A 20,844-nucleotide genomic window follows, 5' to 3' on the forward strand; every position below is an offset into this window, starting at 1 on the left:
CCAAGAATAAACAAGCGAATAGATCGAGTGATTAAATTTTTTGTCAATCGCTAAATAATACGAGAGAGAAAAAGTTAAAAAAAAAAAAAAAAAAAGAAGAAATGTTGAAATATCGATTTCACGTGATAGTTAATTAATTGACATGGAAACAAAATTGATGTTATAGTTATTACAAAACGTATACGAGTTTTAAAACGAATGTAACGGTAATAGTTATTTATTATTGGAAATCGAATGGATTTTATTTTTATGTATCTTTAACGATACATCTTGGATACAAATAAAACAAGGCCAACGATCTTTTCCCTCGAAATTATTTCGAGTGACGATTAATTCGATATTCGATCACCTCTTCGAAGGAAGAAGGTATTAAATTCTCGGCTTAAATTCGAAAAGTCCTTCGCTATCCTCGAAGATTACGAGGATTAAAACGGCAATGAGCCGATCTCTTCAACACAAAATTATTATTAAAATCGAAGGTTGCATCCATGCCAAAAGAGGAAGAGAACGAAAGAGAGAGAGAGAGAGAAAGAGAGAGATAAGCTTATTAAATTTTAAGTGGTCGGATTAACGGCGTGTTCTCGCCCCTTTTTGCGAACAATCCTGGATAACCGTCTATATTGTGCATGATAAATCGAGGGAAAAATCATGGAACAAGGGGCCCACCCCTTTGAGAAGAAAGGGGAAAAAGGCTCGAGGACTGTTCCAGCCACCGAAGCACAGCGGCAATTAAGCACTAATTGCTACAATCGTCCTCGAATAATCGTCTCGAAAAGAATCATTCCAAAGACCGCTCTCGACTCGTCGTCGAAATCACTGGGATCCCCTCGATTGGCTTGGCGATCGAGCCGAGTGGCCGATTTGCACGGAGAACAACGAATTGTTCCAAGGATAGAAAGAATTTTATTATCTTGCTAGTGATAGTGAAACGAGAGGATATTTTTCTCCACGCTTGATGAAAATTTTTTATCGAATAATAAAAGAGGACACGTCGAATTCACACCTCGACTCTCCTTAGTATTGGATGATCGATGATTGATCGATAAAATTACGAGTTATATAAATTCTGAATTTTGCCAGCATACATAATTAATAACAATTATTAGAATATTAGAAAAATAAATGATTAAATAATTCTTAAGTTTCTCCCAAAAACAGCGATTTAAAAGAAAGGAAAGGAACGCACGATCGAAACAATTTAAATAGATACCTGTTGGGTCCAAGAAATAAAAAAATAATAATTATCTTCTCAACCTCTAACGGAATCTTCCTAATGAATTTAATATCATCAGGAGATGAAAAATTCTTCTAATAATTCCCTCCTCCTTGCCTCGAGGATAAGAGATTAAAGCCATAAAACAAAAGACGAGAGAGGCTAGGGTGCAGTATCCGTTGAAGCGACTCCAAGATCCACGCCCATCTACAAGTCTCCTACAATTAGTTCGCCAATTCAGAAACAGCCCGAAACTACCCCCGCAAACTACCCTCTTCCGTCCAACCACCGAAATGTGTCGTGTCCAATTTGATTTTGATTCGCTTCCGGGGCAAGCTTTTGCTATCAGAGGAGGAGTCCCGGGATGTTTAACGCGTTTTAATTTTAATTTCGATAAATAAAACGTTGAATTAATCGCATCGTTCATCTTAATTAAAACGGATTGTCATTTTTCAATTTGCAACAGTCCCATTCTACCGGAACGAATTTATTTGCTTTATTATTCTTGCTCGAGAGCGTGACCATTTGATGAAATGTAATGGAAAAGAAAAAAGGGAAAGGGAAAGGAAAGGGAAAGAAAGAGAGAAGATAGGAAAGGGAACGAAAAGGAAGTTGAAGCAGGGACGCGTCGAGCGCGAAAGTTTTATCTTCCTGGTTGAAATCGATTTTATATACGAGTTTCTGTGCCTCGTAAATGAGAAATTCGTGGAAACGATATGGAGATAATATATGTGCTATGTTGTATATGATATATTTTCGTAAGTGAAGGGATTTAACGTATTAATGGCGTTGATAATTCATTTTGAAACGTGAAATGAATTAAATTTAAATTCGTTCCTCTCGTTCGAGGATGATAATTCAAGGATTTATCACACGATCGATAATTTTTAACTTGTAAGGTTTGGCAAATGTAGTAAAAAATAGGTTCGAATAATTTTCTCTATTTCTTGAAACGGATTTTGATTGAACTTGGAAAATTTCTTCGCAACTTATTTACATGAAATATCAAAGTTTCATTCATGAATTTGATCGTACGATTAAATATGTTCAATGTATAACGAATGAAGAACGAATGAAAAATTGATTTAGAAAGATTATTAAATTATTTTAAAATTAACAAACTAAGGAAAAATATGCTATACCAATTTAAGGATACAAACATCTTATTTAAAATAGTTCCTTCGATGATATATACGCTCGTTTCGCGCGCAAGAAAGATAGAGCAGAAAGAAGAAACGAATGATTTCGATTAAATGCTCCCCTCTCGGGTGCATTTAACTCTCTTAAATGGAAATTTTACGTCGATATTGTTTCCACTGGACAACAATGTCTCGTGGAAACAAAGGGTAGAACAGCTCGAATCTACAACGAGGAGGAACAAAGTCTGACAGGAATTCTCCAACTTCCAAAATGGTGTTATCGACTGCGAGGAATTAAGGATAATTCTCTTCTGTCCCGAATTGCCGCCAAAGCATAGCACGGGATGTTTCGCGTTATAAGAGCAAGTTGGAGGAGAGAGAGAGAGAGAGGTTCCTCTCCTCGAGATGGCGAAACTGCAGGGTTGTTCGAGTTAAAACTAACGCGATACGATGTGTACAAGTTGTATGGGAATCGGTTTTATTGGAAACTTGTGCTAAACGAGGTCGACGAAAATTGGATTCGTTTTTTATAGCTTAGATAATCGGGACGATAAAGGAAACAATCGGGATAAAATGGAATTGGAGTGTTAAGAGTGTTTTCGATATTTCAAGTGAAATTAAAAAAAAATCGGGAATACAGAGTTCTCCGTTTTAAATTTGAATAATTCGTGAATTGAAATTTCATATTCGATTGTTTCAAACCCGAAATTGGAAAATTGAAAAAAGTTTGATGGGGATGAAAAGATCGAAATTCGAAACTTGACAATTTAAAAATTCCTTGTTTCAAATTTATCAACTTTCATTAATTAAGTCATTAATTAAAAAATTACAAGTTTAAAGAAGAGCCATTCTTATCTTTCACACTTCACTTACTTCCTTTTCAACCATTTCCTAAGATAAGACTCGTTTCTTTTATAGAACATAAAAAAAAAAAAATTACACAACTTCATATATATATATACAAAAATATAAAAAGAATAAAAAAAGAAACTCTAAACATTATCACAAAACAGCGTTGAAATAGTCTGCTAGAACTTATAAAACACCCATGTTATCGCGAACGCAATAACCTTGGAAACGATTATCGGCTATCGTTGTCGACTTTTCTCGATATCCCGAGTGGAAAGTTCCATCGATGGTCAGACGCGTCGACGGATAAGTCGACTACTCGAGAGAGAGAGAGAGAGAGAGAGAGAGAAAGTCGAGTCGCGTTTCCCTCTCGCAGGAAAATCCTAGGAAGAAAGGGAGGGGGGTGGAAAGTTTGTGATCCCAAAGTGGCAGCAGGGCGGGGCGAGTTTTCGACGATAATCTTTGGGGCGGTGAGGAACGTTCAGTCCAGCGTGTATAAGCTGACGTTTATTCGAGCGTGGCGCTAATCTGGCGGGTGCATTTAGTCGGCTCGTAAAATTTGCATGAATTTCAACAGCTTCTCCTCGAAGTGGTTGAGAAAGATGAAAACTCCTCCGCGATCCATTTTTATCTGCTTCCTTTTCATCCCACCCCGGTTTCAATGAGATACTCTTTCTCCTTTCAGATCACTGTTTTAATAATCGACCACTGGCTCTGGAATTTGGAGAAATGTTATAAGATACAATTGGAGAATTTATGTATATATAACTCGGATCCCTATCTTTCGAAGTGGAAAAGAGACAATTATATTTTATAGAAAAAAAGGATTAAACTCGATGGATAATTGACATGTTAATAATTCGCAAAGGGAATTCACATTTTCTCGTCGTTTCTCAATCGCACTGTTTAAAACGAGAGGAAGCCAAGGTTCGTTACAAGCTAGCTTCGTTTCCTCTTTTTTCGTCTCGAATATATCTTTCTCTTTCAGAGTGGCAAGGTTAATGCTTCAAGGCTGATCCGCATATAACCTGTCCGCAAACTTTCGCGAAACTACGTGGACGTGTTGGCTGAGTGACGTTTTTCATCACACTTTCAGACTGCTCCTTCGTCAAACGATCCTTGGCAAATTGAGAATTCAAGTCGAGAGTCGAGAATTTTTTGTCATAATGCACCATTTCTTCTCATGCGGATACATCCCTCCCTATATTAATTAATTCTCTTGAATAATATTCTTTGTAACAGTTCCAAGTACTACTCCTAATTTTTTTCTTCGATTTTATTTTTTTCGAAAAAAAAAAAAAGAATAGCTGAAGATTTTTATTTAATATAAGAATCTTATGCTACGTATCCAAGCAAATTATAGCCCTGTAGCTTTCCATCTCTTTCTCTCTTTCCCTCCCCTTTCTGCTTCTCCATCTTCCATTTAATCCAGGCAAACTCCACAGACAGTCTCGTCCCAAACCTTGAATGGCCACGCACTCCTTTTCGCACCCTAATCTCAAACATTCAGTACAAACATCCTTGTTTCATACTCCCAGCGCTCCAAACTTTACCACCCGCTTAGAATATTCGCACGAAATTTCCATTCCCATGACGATAACTTACAAAACTCCTCTTCTTCTTCCCTTCCTCCCCCTCTGCTTTCCATCAATTTCTATCATCTCTGTATTTCTCCATCTTTCCATATCAATCACAGATTTTCCAAAGTACAAAGTTTAACATTTTTTTTTTTTCTTTCATTGCAGGATAGAATAATTTATACTGAAATGAAAAGATTGATAGAATGTAGTACAATCTAATTAGAATTTCTTTTAATTTTCTTCGAATTTCGAAATTTATCTCCTGTTCAACGTATCCTCTTATATTATTTTCTATAAATAAAAATTTCTTTTTTTCATTTTCCAATTTTCAGTTATAGGAGTTTTTAAACTTTGCATTTTACGTACAGAGTTTTATTCTTTTTTAAATATCTCGCCGCGGAAAATAAACCCCTTTCTTTATCTTTGTCTCGTTCAATTATCGCGGCACACATCATCCCCGCTCGATACTTCACATTTAATTGAAACATTTACGAAACAGGCGTACGATAAATTTCCCTTGAACAGTTATATATTTCAAACGGGGGTAAACGGCGGATGTGCGCATTACTTATCTGCTAGATTTAGCGCGTTGCTCCAAAGGGAAATTTACAATTAAGCGAGGCGAGGTGAGAAAATAGGCGCGTGCTGTGCATCAACCGCGGATATAATTTACCATTATCACGGTTGTGGACGTGGTAAATCGTTGTGTCAGAGGGGGAGGGAGAGAAAAAAAGGAGAGAGAGAGATCGTCGACTTGAGGCGCTTAAATTATCGGTCGAGTAGAACTCGTTAAAGGGAATAAAAAATTGGAAACGTAATCGTGAATGGATGAACGTGGAATTATTCATCGAGTCGACGATGAATAAACAGTTTCAGGAAATATTTTCGATCCGTTCTTCGTTCGAAATCGAAGAGTGGCAATGTTATATTCGTTTAAAAATGTTTAAAAAAGATTTTCGATCGCAAAAAGGGACTGAGTTGTATTTCGAACTTCGATTCGTACATTCGATAGTGTCAAATGATTCGAGGATTAATAATAAAGTGATCGAAGAGCACAGGATCATTGTTTCTAATTTATACAATTTTTTCACGTTTGGAAAATTATTTGACGTAACGAGGCATCCATATTTTTAACTGTTAGGCGAGCTATAGGCGAAATATAGAAAATCGATAAAAGTGGACTCATCAAATTTTTTTATCCCTCCCTCTGACCACAATGGACGATTTATTTTCGACCAGTTATTAGAATAAACAAAACACACTCGATCGGCACCCGTTCACCATTCGCGTTAAACTCATTATCAATTGGAATTCTCCCATAAAGGAACACAATAGAACTTCGAATTCCATGGTATTTTATTAGTACCTGTTATAAGCGGATTTTTCATCGTTCAATGGCACAACTCCACGAGACAATGGCCGTAATATTTAGAGTTAACAATACATCTCTGAATATTTAATTCCACGAAACAAAAATTCTAACGGGAGTATGAAAAAAAGAGAGTATGAATATATATTTAAAAAAAAAAAAAATCATCGCATCCCCTTATAATTTATTTTAAAAATTAATTATTATTAAATCCCTCGAATAATCCACAAGTGTTGTGGATAGATTAAAGTCTCCTCTATCATTAACACGCACTATAAAAAGAGATCATATTTCCACAACTCACGAAGCATCGCCATTATCATCGAGTTTCAAAATCCACCCTCCCTCCTCCCCTCCCCGTTAATCACCCTCGACAAGACGTTCCACTTTTTCATCCCATTAATACCCATCCCCTCAACAGAAGAATTATCGTATTTCCTTGCAACGAAACCCTGCACCACTCTTCATCCCCCTTTCACCTTTCTTGCCGATCTTCTTTTTTTCCCCTCCTCCAACGGATGGAGAAAACTCGACGAGGTGGTCTTAAAAGTAACGAGACCGATCCTCCGGTTCTCGGATTATTTTGGTATTTGAAATGTACATCCAGCTTTAATATATTATACATTCAATTCGATCGAGATAACACGACGATTTAATCTTAAAAATAATCACGTAATAATTCGTGGAATTTGGATTAATATCAAAGAAATGTTGGAAATAGAATTTTTAAATGGAAACACGTACGAAAAGTTCTTTTCAAAAATCGAAAACTATCTTAAGAGTCTCAAAGCAACGTCTGAGAAACAGTTTCAGGAAAAACAAAGAATCATAGCATTGTCAGAAGAATAGGAAATAAGCGACTCTATAGATTGTGGAATTTGGATTAATATCAAAGAAATGTTGGAAATAGAATTTTTAAATGGAAACACGTACGAAAAGTTCTTTTCAAAAATCGAAAACTATCTTAAGAGTCTCAAAGCAACGTCTGAGAAGCAGTTTCAGGAGAAACAAAGAATCGTAGCATTGTCAGAAGAATAGGAAATAAGTGACTCTATAGATTATGGAATTTGGATTAATATCAAAGAAATGTTGGAAATAGAATTTTTAAATGGAAACATGTACGAAAAGTTCTTTTCAAAAATCGAAAACTATCTTAAGAATCTCGAAGCAACATTGAGAAACAGTTTCAGGAGAATCATTGTCAGAAGAACAGGAAACAAGCGATTCTATAGATTGTGGAATTTGTATTAATATCAAAGAAATATTGGAAATAGAATTTTTAAATGGAAACACGTACGAAAAATTCTTTTCAATAATCGAAAACTTAAGAGTCTCGAAGCAACGTTGAGAAGCAGTTTCTAGAGAAACAAAGAATCGTAGCCAGGAAACAAGCGACTCTATAGATTTTATAGCTTCTCAAAGGAAGTTAATTCGAGCGGAAAGATGATAAAAGCATCGTTTGTGATATTATTATTTTTAGACGAATCGTGTATCTTCATCGAGATAACTCCAAATTCTCCGATTTTAAACAATTTCAGGTATGCGGTTGGAAGAGTAGTTAACAATCTTGGTTACGAATGCGATACTACGTCGAATTCCTTGGTTTCACTTGACCTGCTTCGACTTGGAACGAAATCAGATCGGGCAACTGATACGCGTCCTCTTTAACCGGCATGCAAATGCATTTACAAACGTGACACGACGTGTATCCAGTGCTCGTGAACGAAAACGACTCGGCAAACATTGTTGTAAACCGAACGCGTCGCGTGGTCGTGCTTGATTTTGAACAAACACCAATTTCGATATAGTGTAACAGGGAGAAGACGATGTAACTTTGGTTTTCCTTGCCCCCTCCACCACGCTGGATGAAGAGAATCTCTGGGATTCTGTGAGGTACGTAAGAGGATCGTAGTAATACGAAAATATTTCTTCAGGAGGAGAAAGAGGATTATTATTAAAGATATCGGTACAGTTTTGAAAATATTGAAGTTCGACTTGTCTGACTTTTATCCGGATGGTAGATTCACGAAGAGATAGAAAAAGTATTTGAGAAGTATATATATATAAAATGAAAATTGAATATTTTACAATGCTTTTCTCTTCTCTTTCCTATATATGTATAAATCTCGAACAATCTTTTCTGAGATTTCAAACTTTTATTATAAATTTTACAACAAAGTTCTTTTCAATTTTGCAAAAGGTTCTAACAACACTTTACACAACAATTCCATCGTGGAAAATTTGATTGCAAGGAAAAATTGGAGATTTATCGAAGTTGTGAAAAGAAAGGAAAAAGTACTCCTTTCTTTAATTTTATAAAAGAATGATTCAAAGAATCAACAGGGTCGAAGAAATCTTCATCAAGTATTAAAATTCGCAGAATGAAACGAAGATAGCCGATATGCTCGTGACAAATTAATGATCCAAGAGCGATTTATCGTACGTTCTAATGGAAGGAGAGGATGGAAAAAATGAGAAAAGGAAAAGGGAGGCTGTCTTTTATTCGAATTATTGTTAAATGCCAGGAAAATCTTCGTTCAAGTTGGAAATTATAATACATATTTGTGCGAACGAAATAGTTGGAAGAAATCATTCAACGTTAATTTCAAATTCGTTACAAGTTATTTGAATATGCCCTTTGCTTTTGTTAATCGAATTTATCAACGGGTCTCTTTATCATATAATAATATCGGTGACGTTGTAACAATGCCATTCTGTGAAAATATTTTCGAGCAGTTGGATTTGGTAAATATAAACAGACTCTGAATCAAGTAACTGCATGCATTAATGTATTAACAGATAGAATTGCACGCATTCCTCGAGAGAGAAAGTAAGATTCAAAGCCAAGATGTGCAATTAAGATTTCTTTAATCATCGAGACGTTTGAAAATGTAATATTTCGCACTTGTATTAATCGAGATAATTTCATTAAAAGACTTTATATGCTTATTAGAAGATTTAATGAATTATATATTTTATGAATATAGCATAAAATGCACAAAATCAAGGAAAATTAATATTACAATAATAATTTATTAACGAAATTCTACAAAAAAGATATCATCGCTAATAAATTTTTCACATAATTTCATCGTATTTCCTTTCCACTTATCGAACAAGCAAGTGCGTTTTAATTAAATCGCAACACGGATTCAACAGGATTGAATTTCTATGGACAAGTCGTTCGTAAAAATGTTAAAAATATCAATTATCCCCGTCATAATCTTTATCCTTCGTTTTCCAATCTCATTGTCAAGAGCAGACACGGAGAATAATTCGTTTCATAATCCAGCCAGTCCGGATTCGATTTAACGAGCGGCCAGAGTTTCGAATATTTTCGCGATCTCTCCTCGTTAAAGCTCGCGATATCAGTTTTATCAGGCCGCGGATGATGTTCTCGACCATTTCGAAAGTTACTTCGAAATGGCGAATGAATGCGTTACTTCCAGAAACTGAACAATTAACCACGGATAATCGCGTCCTGTTCCTCGGTAAATTTACCATGTTGGAGCAGGATGGAATCGCGTTTCAACTGGATCGCGATAAAACTTCGCCCCCGGTTTGCGAGGTCGCCCTCGAACACAACTGCTAATGGAATTCCACTGAACGAGGTTTATCGTTTGATTTGCGAGTTTCGTGTAACTTTCGTGCGCAATGGTATCGGGAATGAAATTCCCCTTCGTGAGATTGAACATTGAAAATGTATTGTTGGCTAGAGTTACGTGCTTCCTTCGTTCGTTTCCATCATTTTATTTCAGTTAATTATGCGGTTGTTCGGTTAATCGAGGTAAATAAATAGATGTGAACGTGGAATCAGTTATTTATTTTCGTCTTTCGATGGACGATTTACCATAGGGATCGAGGGAATGTAAGAAAATCTTGTTTGGAAACCGTGGCTGCGACCCCCGGGCAAGGGGTTTACATGCGTTATGCCACGGAATCTCCTTGTTTCGATGTTAGTGCTCCTTTTTGTTCGATGTGAAAGTCTCGATATCTGATTAATATATTCGGAAAATCAATAATCTCGATGTTTCACTTGATAAAAACACTCTGGACATCGAATCATATTATTATTTCAATTGAATTTTTAATAAAGACGTATCAATCAAGTAAATCTCTCTCTCGCATGTCTTAACTGATTCTATCGATGCTTGCATTCATGACTGTTGGAAGCTTTCCGGCATAAGCTTCTTACAAGGGTGTTCTGGCGTTTCATCAACATTGCAGTTGGTAATTTCATCAGGGGTTGAGTATCAGAATGTTATCAGACACCTGATGAAGCTAATTACGGTGTTAGTACAACGTAGAAGGCAAAGGCTTAGCGAATTTCACGTCAAATTTTGGATAAAATTAAAATGTTATAATATACATTTGAAACTACACTTCAAGATCGAATTCAAGAAAAATTCAGAACATTTGAAGATCACTTTATTTCTCATATACGAAAAAAAAGAATTATTTTTCAAAATTATACGTTTAACATTTCAACTTTGAATAATTAAAACAACCACGCCCATTGAACGCCCACTCAAATCGCTAATCGAGCCAACTCTATTCTTCTTAACTCGAATCGTTGATATTTTGCAGGGAAATCTGGAATAGGGTAATCGGTTCGATGGGTTCGCGGTCGTGTTACGTGGTTCACCGGCGTTCACCGCGGAACGAGTACACGCGTATCCGCAAATGAGTTTGACGGCCTAGCACCTAACCCCCTTGGTGCACGCGACACGTCGAGCAACATGGTCGCGGATACCGGGGCCAGGGGTTGTTATATCGGTGGAGGACAACCAGGGATGCGGTCGTCGTTCGACCGCTTCCTCGTGCCAACCCTTTCCCGTCCTCTGTCGCTCGATTAAATCTTCGGCGCAGGAAAATGAACCGACCTCGGGCAAATTAAGCACACGAGGTTACAAAGACCATGGCGAAAATTGGTTTATTATCGGTCAACGTCGCGCGATCGTGGTATTCTCGGTCAGACACGAGACGCGCCATGTGGATGTGACAGAGATTGGGGGTTGGATCCCCAATTCACCGGATGTTTCATCGGGGTGGGTGTTTGACGCTTAGATTGATTGGATCTGGATCTGTTGGGCGACGAAAGATGGCGGAAGGAAGGAGGGAGAAGGAACGAATTTGAACGCCAGCTTGTTTTCACGCATCTTTAAGATATTATTTATTATGTAATGGAAATTCTGTCTTATTTGAGGTAAATATTTTTTTAGGAAAGAGCGATAGATAGATAATATTCATATTCATTTTCAGATTCTGAAATTTAAAAACTATTAATATTTATAATAGTTTCGATTAAAAATTTGACACTACACATATAAATTCTATATTATATACTTGAGGATGGTAATTCTTTTTAACTGCGAAATTTTGTCAGGAATTCATAAATTTTGAAAAATCCTGAAACGCGTTAAACGCGTGGTGGGAAAGATTGATCGGCCTATCGAGTCGAGTATAATATTGAACGTTAACAAAGGTTTCACGAGGTTTCAACTCGCCTCGCAGCGAGCATAGTTGACTTTAGAACAAGGTACACTGTTAATGCACGAAGTTTGATTGTTCCTGACACTTCAGAGATTGACCCGGCTTGTGTGAGATTTAGTATCCTTTCGGAGCAGGGACTCGATTAGGATTTGCACGTTTGTTGAGATTAATGTAGTTTCTAAATTGAATTCAAATCGAACGCTCGCTTTCCGACACCTTTATTTAAAGGTGAGACCAATAGATCGTTCCTGCTTTTCCATATCACATAACAGAAAATTTAGATAACACAATTATCCCTTCTTCTCGAAATTTTATTCTATACAGATTCCACGACACGATTTTATTAAATTTCTACACGATTTCTTTATTAATTTCAGATCACAACATTTCCTGTTATACGTGATATTCGTGATATTAAGTGAAATACTTTATAAACGGACTGTACGTTAATTATATATTCGAGATCGATATTTCAAGCTACATCATCGCAAAGAATAATAAAATAAAAACACATGGTGGAATATTTTACCATTTTTCCATAGTGCGCACAAGTTATGGCAAAAAAAAAGAAAAAAAGAAAAAAAATCTAGAAGGGAATATTAAAGTCATCTTTCGAAAACGGTATATGAAAAAAAAAAAAAAAAAAAAAAAAAAANNNAAAAAAAAAAAAAAAAAAAAAAAAAGAAACCATCGTCAAAAATATATGCAGCGAGCGGTGGATTAAAATTGCAGGAATTCGAACGTGTGTTGCGTGGCGTGTATGCATTGGCAGACGCGTAATACACCGGGATTTGAATACGAAAAGGGAGGATGCGGCCATCCGCGGATTCGACGTGGCTGTGTAAATATTGGAAGCGATTCGTAAAAGGCTTCGCGGAAAATAAATTTCGATAATTAGGTTTTTCTGTCCTAAGGCAATTCTGCGGGAGGAACGCTAAATTAGGCGTCGTTTTCATCCCCTGATTTGTCACGAGTGTCACGAATCAAGCCGACATTAAGCGACAGCTGATATATCGTTTTAATTTATAATCGGTGGTTTGTGGCAAGTTTGTTGTAATCGACGATTTAGTGGAAATTACATACATAGTGTGCATTTGAAATTTGTGTTGAAGATTTGTCATCGATAATCAATAAATTGTGTATGCATCGAGTTTTGAATATGTTTGAGAAAAAATTTTGGGGAAAATTGTGCTTGCTACTTTTTCTTTTTTTAGTAATAATTTAATTATTTTGGATTATTACGTTGGATATTTCTTTGCTGGATTTTTCTCGATGATTGTAGTAGTTTACACGTGAAATTTTTTTTATATGTTTAATTTATTTTTATTTAAATTGCGACATTTTTATTTAAAAATTATATTAAAAATTATAATCAATATTTACAATTCTTTACAGTTCTTTGAATGAAAAGAAATTTGAAGATAATAAATTGTAATTTAATACACAATATGTTGGGAAAAAACAATATATGACGTATGTATGTACATCGCTATAGGCGAGCTTTGCGATGCTTGTTAACATTTAATAGTAACATGAGCGAACATAACATGAAAGAATTACAAATTAGACAATGTTAACAAAATGTTTGGATACTAGAGAACTAGTTCAACAATGTGATTTCATCGTATCAATATTGAAAATCCGATACAAGTAACAATTTTATATTGTATCATTTTATTATGTGTTATATATATCGGAATTTACATTGTAAAATCGTCCACCTGTTTTGTTCGTGTTAATATATTTTCTAATTACAAATATTATTTAAATAAAGGAAATGTAAATTCCATTTTATTATTCAACAATGAACAACAACAAAAAATGAGAATTTGTATTTATTCAAAGAAGAAATAATGATTCGAGGGAAAGGAGAAACTGTCAAATGGATATTTAAAATTTTTTTTTTAACGAATTAAAATAATTGATATCAAGGATAAAAAGTAGAAGATGTAAAAGATAAATAATTCTTCTTTTTAATTAGAATCGTTCCAAGAATAATTCAAATAATCTTTTAAAATTTGCAACTTGGAACTTAATTATCAAAGGATAAGTTCAATTACTTGAGATTGTTCAACATTTATTTATCCTTCAATTCTTCTATTGATTGTACCCCTTGCTTTGCAAAATATAAAGCAAAGGTTTGCAAATTATTTATTTTCGTAATAAAAAAAAAAAAAAGAAAAAGATTTCGTTATAAAAGATTTTTCCAAAAAGAATCAAAAATCGTGATTCGAGTGAATTTAAAAGGAAAACAAAAAATCAGAAATAAACTTCACGAACAATCGCAGCGACTCCCCGCTGAGTGTTTTTATTAATCAGAGAGGCTAAAGAGATTCGATACAATGCATATTGTAAAAAGGAGAGCTTTCATCAAACGCATCAGAAAAGTAAACAGCCCTCCACGTTTTCTCCCGTTTAAAGATGGTTTTCCTTCCTTCATTCTACGAAATTTCCCTTGTACTTGGTGAAATCGTTTTAAACACGAACAGCCGTGGAAAAAGAAAGAATTTAGACGGATTGAATCCCATGGAAAACTCGTCCCATCGACGAATCGAGTCTTCCAGCCTGTTCAATTCTGTCTTCATTCGCTGGCTCCTCCTTAAAATGCATATAACTTTCGTGTATTAAATTTAGAATCGAGTGGATTCGATTCTTTTAACCCTTTACGGGTGGACTTTCGAAATTAAGCGAGACGAAATGAAATTCAAGTTAATAATATGTTTAGCTTCAAATGAACAATATATATTGTTTATATTCTTTATTTATTATTATGATATTTAAGGATTTAATTTATAATCGAGAGAATTCGCAAAGGATTAATATTTCAGAATCGAATTTGATCGATGTAAATGCGTGAAAAGGGAGAATAGATTTATTCGTAGATCGATGCTACTTTTCACTTATTTAAATATTTAATAATTTTTTTTCTTTTAGATAACGTGATATAACACGTTGCATGCGTTGAAGAGAAACTATTAATATTTAATGGAAGTGAAAATGCAGAATCACTGATCGATTCCACCCCCTGTAACGCGTTTAATTAATGATAATTACATATCCTTTTTTGCATAGCAAAGATACGCAAATTGATCACTTTAAGAGTTAATTTTCTAACAGAGTGAACACGTATAATATACGTGTAAAAAAAGGATAAGTGGAAAATTCTCCTCCATCTTTCCACCGCCATAGAATATCATATCCCCACGACACACGTCCAATCTCGAATACATTAAAGAACACGCAAGAAACTTCAAATGTATCATCTTTAAAATTAAACAAAAACCAATAAGGAGACTCTTATCTGATTCAAAAATCAATACACCCCCATCAATAGCAATAAATCTCATCCCTTAATACTTCAAACAACACGAAACAAAATATCCAATCTTCCTTTCTCACAATTCCACTTCGAGACACGTCCATGAACGAAATTGACCAAGCATTCTATTTTCTTTAACGAGAAATTTCAGAAATGAACGAAGCTTTTCCATTCGTAGATACGTGACGGGACAAACACGAAGTTGCTGGACACGAAGAAAAGAATAATTTTCTCGCGAAGGGGGCGGTATCGAGCGGTTCTTCCTCTGGTAGAAGGAAGAGGGGGTGGAGTATGCAAAAGGGGTGTATCGTAATTTCGAGAGGTTACGTGCGCGAAAACTTTGCCCATAAATTTTGGCCGGTTGTGAAGCTACGTGGCGGACACGAGGGCCGAGGGAAGAAACAATTGGGAGAGGGAGTTCACGAGGTGAGGCTCGGTCGGTGGTGAAAGTCGGTGCACAACACCGCAGCTGGTGAAGGCGATGCTTTTTTGAAAATGGCGCGCGAGCAGGTGTGCGAGGTGTAAAATTTGAGATATTGCGGATTCGTGGAAATATGGAGGTCGTTGTACGCCTGTGGAGGATAAATTTGCGGAGATTGAATAAAATTAATACAAGATGCGGATACTCGTGGATTTATTATTTTTACAATCGATGATCGTACGAAGATACGACAATATTTTTGTAATGTTATTTTGTGAAATGTTTCGAATTGCTCGGTGATGGGTCGATCGATATGTTTATAATTGTTGAAGGGATGACTATTTGCGAAGGATAGAAGATAAAGAGAATAAGTTTTTAAGAATGTAGAGAGAGAGAGAGAGAGAGAAAGAAAAAGAGGAAGATATTTTAAATTATAGACAAAAGTTCAGGACAAAAAGTTTGGGAGGGGCATTTTGATAACTTTAAGCAAGAATTTCTAATCTAAAATAATCATAAATTAAACTGAGAAAGAGTCACTAGAGAAAAAAAAGTAATTGAAACTCTAATGAATTTAATGTATCGAGTAAAAAAGTAAAAGGAGTAATAAAAAGAGAACTGAAACTTGTTAAAAAATAGAAGAATAAAATACCGGTTTAAAAGATGGGGGAGAAAAAATCGAAGAAATAAGAAGCGAAAGGAAACTTAGAGTAAGATAATCGTTAAAAAAAAAAATTGAACTAAAAGCAACAAGAAACGAAACGTGTACGAAAAAAGAGGAATTGAAGAAAGAAAATAAAAAAAAAAATATTCGATGGGACAAATTTTCTTTATTCCATTCGTCAATTTTTGCCAAAGAAAAAAAAATTCCTAGACGCAGAAATATTCGGATTAACACGCGACATAGTTAAGACATGGCGGTCGCGCGACGATTATATTCAAAAATTTCTGAAACTTCGCGGGGAGGATGTTGGTAATCGATCGGGTATGCGAGATGCTCTGACAATTCCGATTGGAATGCAATTGCCGGCATCGATTTAGAAATGATGCCCATACTGAGCTGGATTCCCAGGTTGGCCGCAATTTCGTTATTAAAAATGAACGCCATCGTAGGTATTTCTCATTTGCGGATACGTCTCGAAATACGTAAAATTTATTCCTCATTATTGGTAAAAAAAAAAAAAAAAAAAATCAAGACCCATTATTTTTCAAAAAAAAAAAACTCGTTAAAATATTTTCTTACCATTCGTGACACGGTTATCATCGAATTTTCCAATAAAAAAAAATAAATGAAATGCTCGAAACAGATGAAATTTTTTGTTTCGATTCCTAGGATCACTAGTTAATCTAATTATTATCTTTGTTGAAAGCTATATATCGAAGAAAATCACATCGAAACAACATTTTCCAATTTCAATCTCATCCTGTGATATCGTCGTTAATTTAAATAATTTAAATTCCTATGATTTAATTTAAAATAGGAAGAATAGACGAGGAGAGATAAATATTTAAATAAAGTTAAGCGGATAACTGAAATAGATGAATAGGGGTGAGAATTTAGAATTAGAATCGCTTGGAAAGAGTCAAAAGGGATAATTCGATTTCGATTCTCGTTTGCGCCGTTTGCTTTTGCATAATTTATCGTGTCGTTTCATTAAGGGATGAAAGTGACGGGGAGGGACAGAAACGCGCCTTCGCCGTTGCTAAAGCTATGCAAATATTGCTGGGTGATTAATGCCAACTACTGGTCGAAACACTGCCGCTTCCGCTATGGCAAATATTTATCGTTCGACCTTTAGATCTAATTGTTTAATCGATGGATACGTACTAGATTATATCTCGACATTGCTCCCAGAATATATCCTCTCGTATTCACGAAGGAATCGTATTGAGAAATGGATGAACAGTTTATGATGGAATTGTACTTAATTAAAGTAGTCCTAGCTACCACTTTTTTAAAATATTATAAGGCCTTCTTAAAATAATTTCTCTTAAAAATTAAAGATTTTTCATCTGAAATTGGATAAGAATGGTTGGAAAAGAAAGTAGAATCGGGGAATGGAAAATTGATAAAAGTATAAAAGATGCAAATTAGACAAAAATATTTAATCAAATTACACGCGTCTTTTAATTTTAAAAACGAGTCTATTCTTTCTATTTTAAATTAAATCATAGAAATTGAAATTATATAAATATTAAGGACGATATCACAGGATGAGATTGAAATTGGAAAATGTTGTTTCGATGTGATTTTCTTCGATATATAACTTTCAACAATGATGATAGTAATTTTAAAATTACGAAACTCGTAGCGTTTTGATCCTATCGAGAAAATTATCAAAAAATAACAAAAATATTTTTCAATTTTTCTAAAATATATAATTTCAATGTAATTTAATAATAATTATTATTATTATGAAAGCGGTTATAATTGAATCTATTAAAATTGAAATCTTTTCTGATTCGTCGCGAACTTATATAAACAAGAAAGTTTAATAAGAAAGATATCTCCGGAGAAATCTTAATTGGAGTACTAATATCCTTGCGTATATATCCAACACCGCTCTAGGAAACTTTCCAAGAGAGGTATCGGTCTACATCTACATTATACAGATAACGTTCTATTCAAGATCTCGAGGATCTCGTTCTAATTGCGTATCATAATCAAAGACGTAGAATTATACAATATAACCAGACAAATATTCGCCTGTACTTTAATTGTTAAAATACGATTCCCTTCTACGGATCTTTTTAATCCTTATTTCGAAAATACTATATCGAAAAATTTTTCGCGTGTTTTTTTAAACGCGCGATTGATNTTTTTTTTTTTTTTTTTTTTTTTTTTTTTTGAAAAACACACGCTAACACGTTCGAATTGCTTCACATTGCAGATTCCGTTATATATATCAAATACACTGTATTTCGTTCTGTAGCACTTCATTCTCGAATTTCAGCAAACGCTTCAATTCACAATTCTCGAAACTCGAAATCAATCAACGCATTGCTACAAAACTGTATCCCAAATAACTTCGCTGCGAAACATTTATTTTTCCACTCTCAATCAGAAACATTTTACGCTCTATGCACGATTGTCTTTTATCGATATTGCCTGTCGTCGAGGAAAGGCAACTGTCTAACGATCGATATAAGCAATCCATGAGAGAGGAAATAAAGAAAAAAAAAATTATCGTTTCTCGAAATTGTCCATTCCTTCCCTACGATTTTCAATTTCTATATATTCGATTCAAATATACACATTTTCTTCATCAATAGATCAAACTTTTCCCGATTTCTTCTTCCTCGAACTTCACTTTCATTGCATCGTCCAAAGCATCCACTTATCGAAAGACTTAATTACAATTGCTATCGTTCCTAAACACGCTTTTACTAAAACACATTTTTCTTTTCCAGATTACACACACACACACACACACACACACACTCCATCCTCCACGCGACGATTTATATTCAAACTCATTCTAAAGCCAATTTTCTCACGCCTCCCGCGGCCAATGAACTAATCTCCAAGCCTCGATTTTCAATTTCGACAACAAAAGCGACAAAGCACGTAAAAATAGAGAAAGGTAGAGAGAGAAAATACGTTCAGCATCGGGCAGAGGTACATAGAATATTAATTAAAACCTAACCATGGCCAAGATCAAACGACGCCCCCCCCCATACCCTCCCCTCATACAATCCTCCAACAAAATTTTCGTTTCCAGAAAACGAGGGATAAAAACGCAACACGCCAATGGATGGGAACTTCCGTTTCCTCCTCCGGCTGGACTTTCAATTAAAATTTCATCAGTTCGGACGAAAGGAGCCGGAGGAAAAGGAGGAGGAGGGTGAAAAATTAATTACGCCGTCGCGTGCCACGTTCCACGGACAAAGGTGCAAACAGGAGGGGAGGATAGGGGGTAGGAATCCGCGTAGAAGTCGCGATATGGAAGGATTAATGAACCACTAATCGAGTCCCGGGTCGAAGGTCAGGGTAAATGAAGCGAAGGTGGAAAGGGGCCAGACAAAATAAGAGGAGGATCGATTGAAAAAACGCGGGGGCACGCTTGTGAAACGTGAGATCGAACATCAAAGAGGAGGAGATGTGTGTGTGTGTGTGTGTGTATAATGGCGTTCGTTGAAGCTACTGGATCAAACTTATCGCCGTCGGCATTTGGAATACTAATTAAAGCAACAGAACCTTTTTCTGTTAATTAAATACCCGATGTCTGATTCAGTTTGATCGGATTCTATTTCAACTTTGAAAATTGTTGTTTTCAAATGTTTGGATGATCAGAAGTGTTGTGTGTGTGTGAATGAGGTTTGAAGAAAGTTTCGTGGAAACTCGTTCCATTAATCCTGATCACAATTCATTCTGGTCGCAAATTTAAGGGTGACTTGGCCTTTCAACGAGTTTAATTTCTGTGAAACTTTCTTTTATATAAATTGACAAGTAAATATTTTCTTCAATTGTTCTTATATTGGAAAGTAATTTAATGAAATTAAATTACGATATGTAAAATGCTAAATTCTAAACAGGGAAAATCTCAAGTTAATGGATATAATTTCCCTAATTATGTTCCAACACTTTATTTGATCTAGAGAATACGAAATAATAATAATACACAAACTTAATATCTTCTCAGAATCCAATTCCCTAAATTTTAATTAATTAAAACAATTCAATTCCCTCAACTAACTCTTACATTTTCCAGGAAAAGAAGAAGAAGAAGAAGAAGAAGAAGAAGAAGAAGAAAAATTTCGATCGACCAAGTTCGAAAAAGATCGATTTCTATTTTTCCCTGAACAATAAACTAAGAATGAAGCGTCAACTCTATGATAACCACCCCTCCAACGAGCAATCAAATTGGAGCAAACCTACGAAACGCGAACAGAGAACATTTGCTTTCGCATTCTTCTTTCTAAAGAAAAATTAATCCAATCAACGAGGCAAATTTGCTCGACAGAAAAGGATCATTAATTTTTTGTCACCAGCTTCTTCATCCCCAATAGGAATCGTAATGCGTGTATACCATACCACCTCGAGAGATAGTAATTTAACCGTTAAGCCGAGAGGCATGTTCGATCCGAGGCAGGATACGATCCGGCCTCTTTATCACCTGCAACCCATGGGCATAATTTTGCAACAGTATCTAGGAAACGGAAGCCAGCAGCACGGTTACGAATCCAATAATTTCGTTGGATGTAGTTTAATCTGGATCGATTCATGGGAAGCTCCTTGTTTCCACGGATCGAAATTTCACTTGAGGGAAATCTATCGATACCTTTCCTCGTGAATATGGAACGAACGGATGAATCGAAGTGATTATCGAAACATTAATAATAATCGATTACTTGATGGGACAGTGTTCGATTGGTTAAAGAAAAGGTGAAGAATTTCAATGATTAATCATTTTCTGTTGTACAAAGTTGAACGTTTCGTTAAAATAATAAAATAATCCATTAA

The 20,844-nt window shown here is 35.3% G+C and overlaps 1 protein-coding gene across 2 annotated transcripts in view; it reads right to left on the reverse strand.

The window, feature by feature from the left end:
* LOC122715063 (pikachurin-like) overlaps nt 1-20,844 on the reverse strand; it is a 189,036-nt gene that overhangs the window by 104,801 nt on the left and 63,391 nt on the right. The gene's annotated exons all lie outside the window — the stretch shown is intronic.

Source organism: Apis laboriosa, unplaced genomic scaffold (assembly GCF_014066325.1).
Source record: "Apis laboriosa isolate Shangri-la unplaced genomic scaffold, ASM1406632v1 scaffold34_cov151, whole genome shotgun sequence".
NCBI lineage: Eukaryota > Metazoa > Arthropoda > Insecta > Hymenoptera > Apidae > Apis > Apis laboriosa.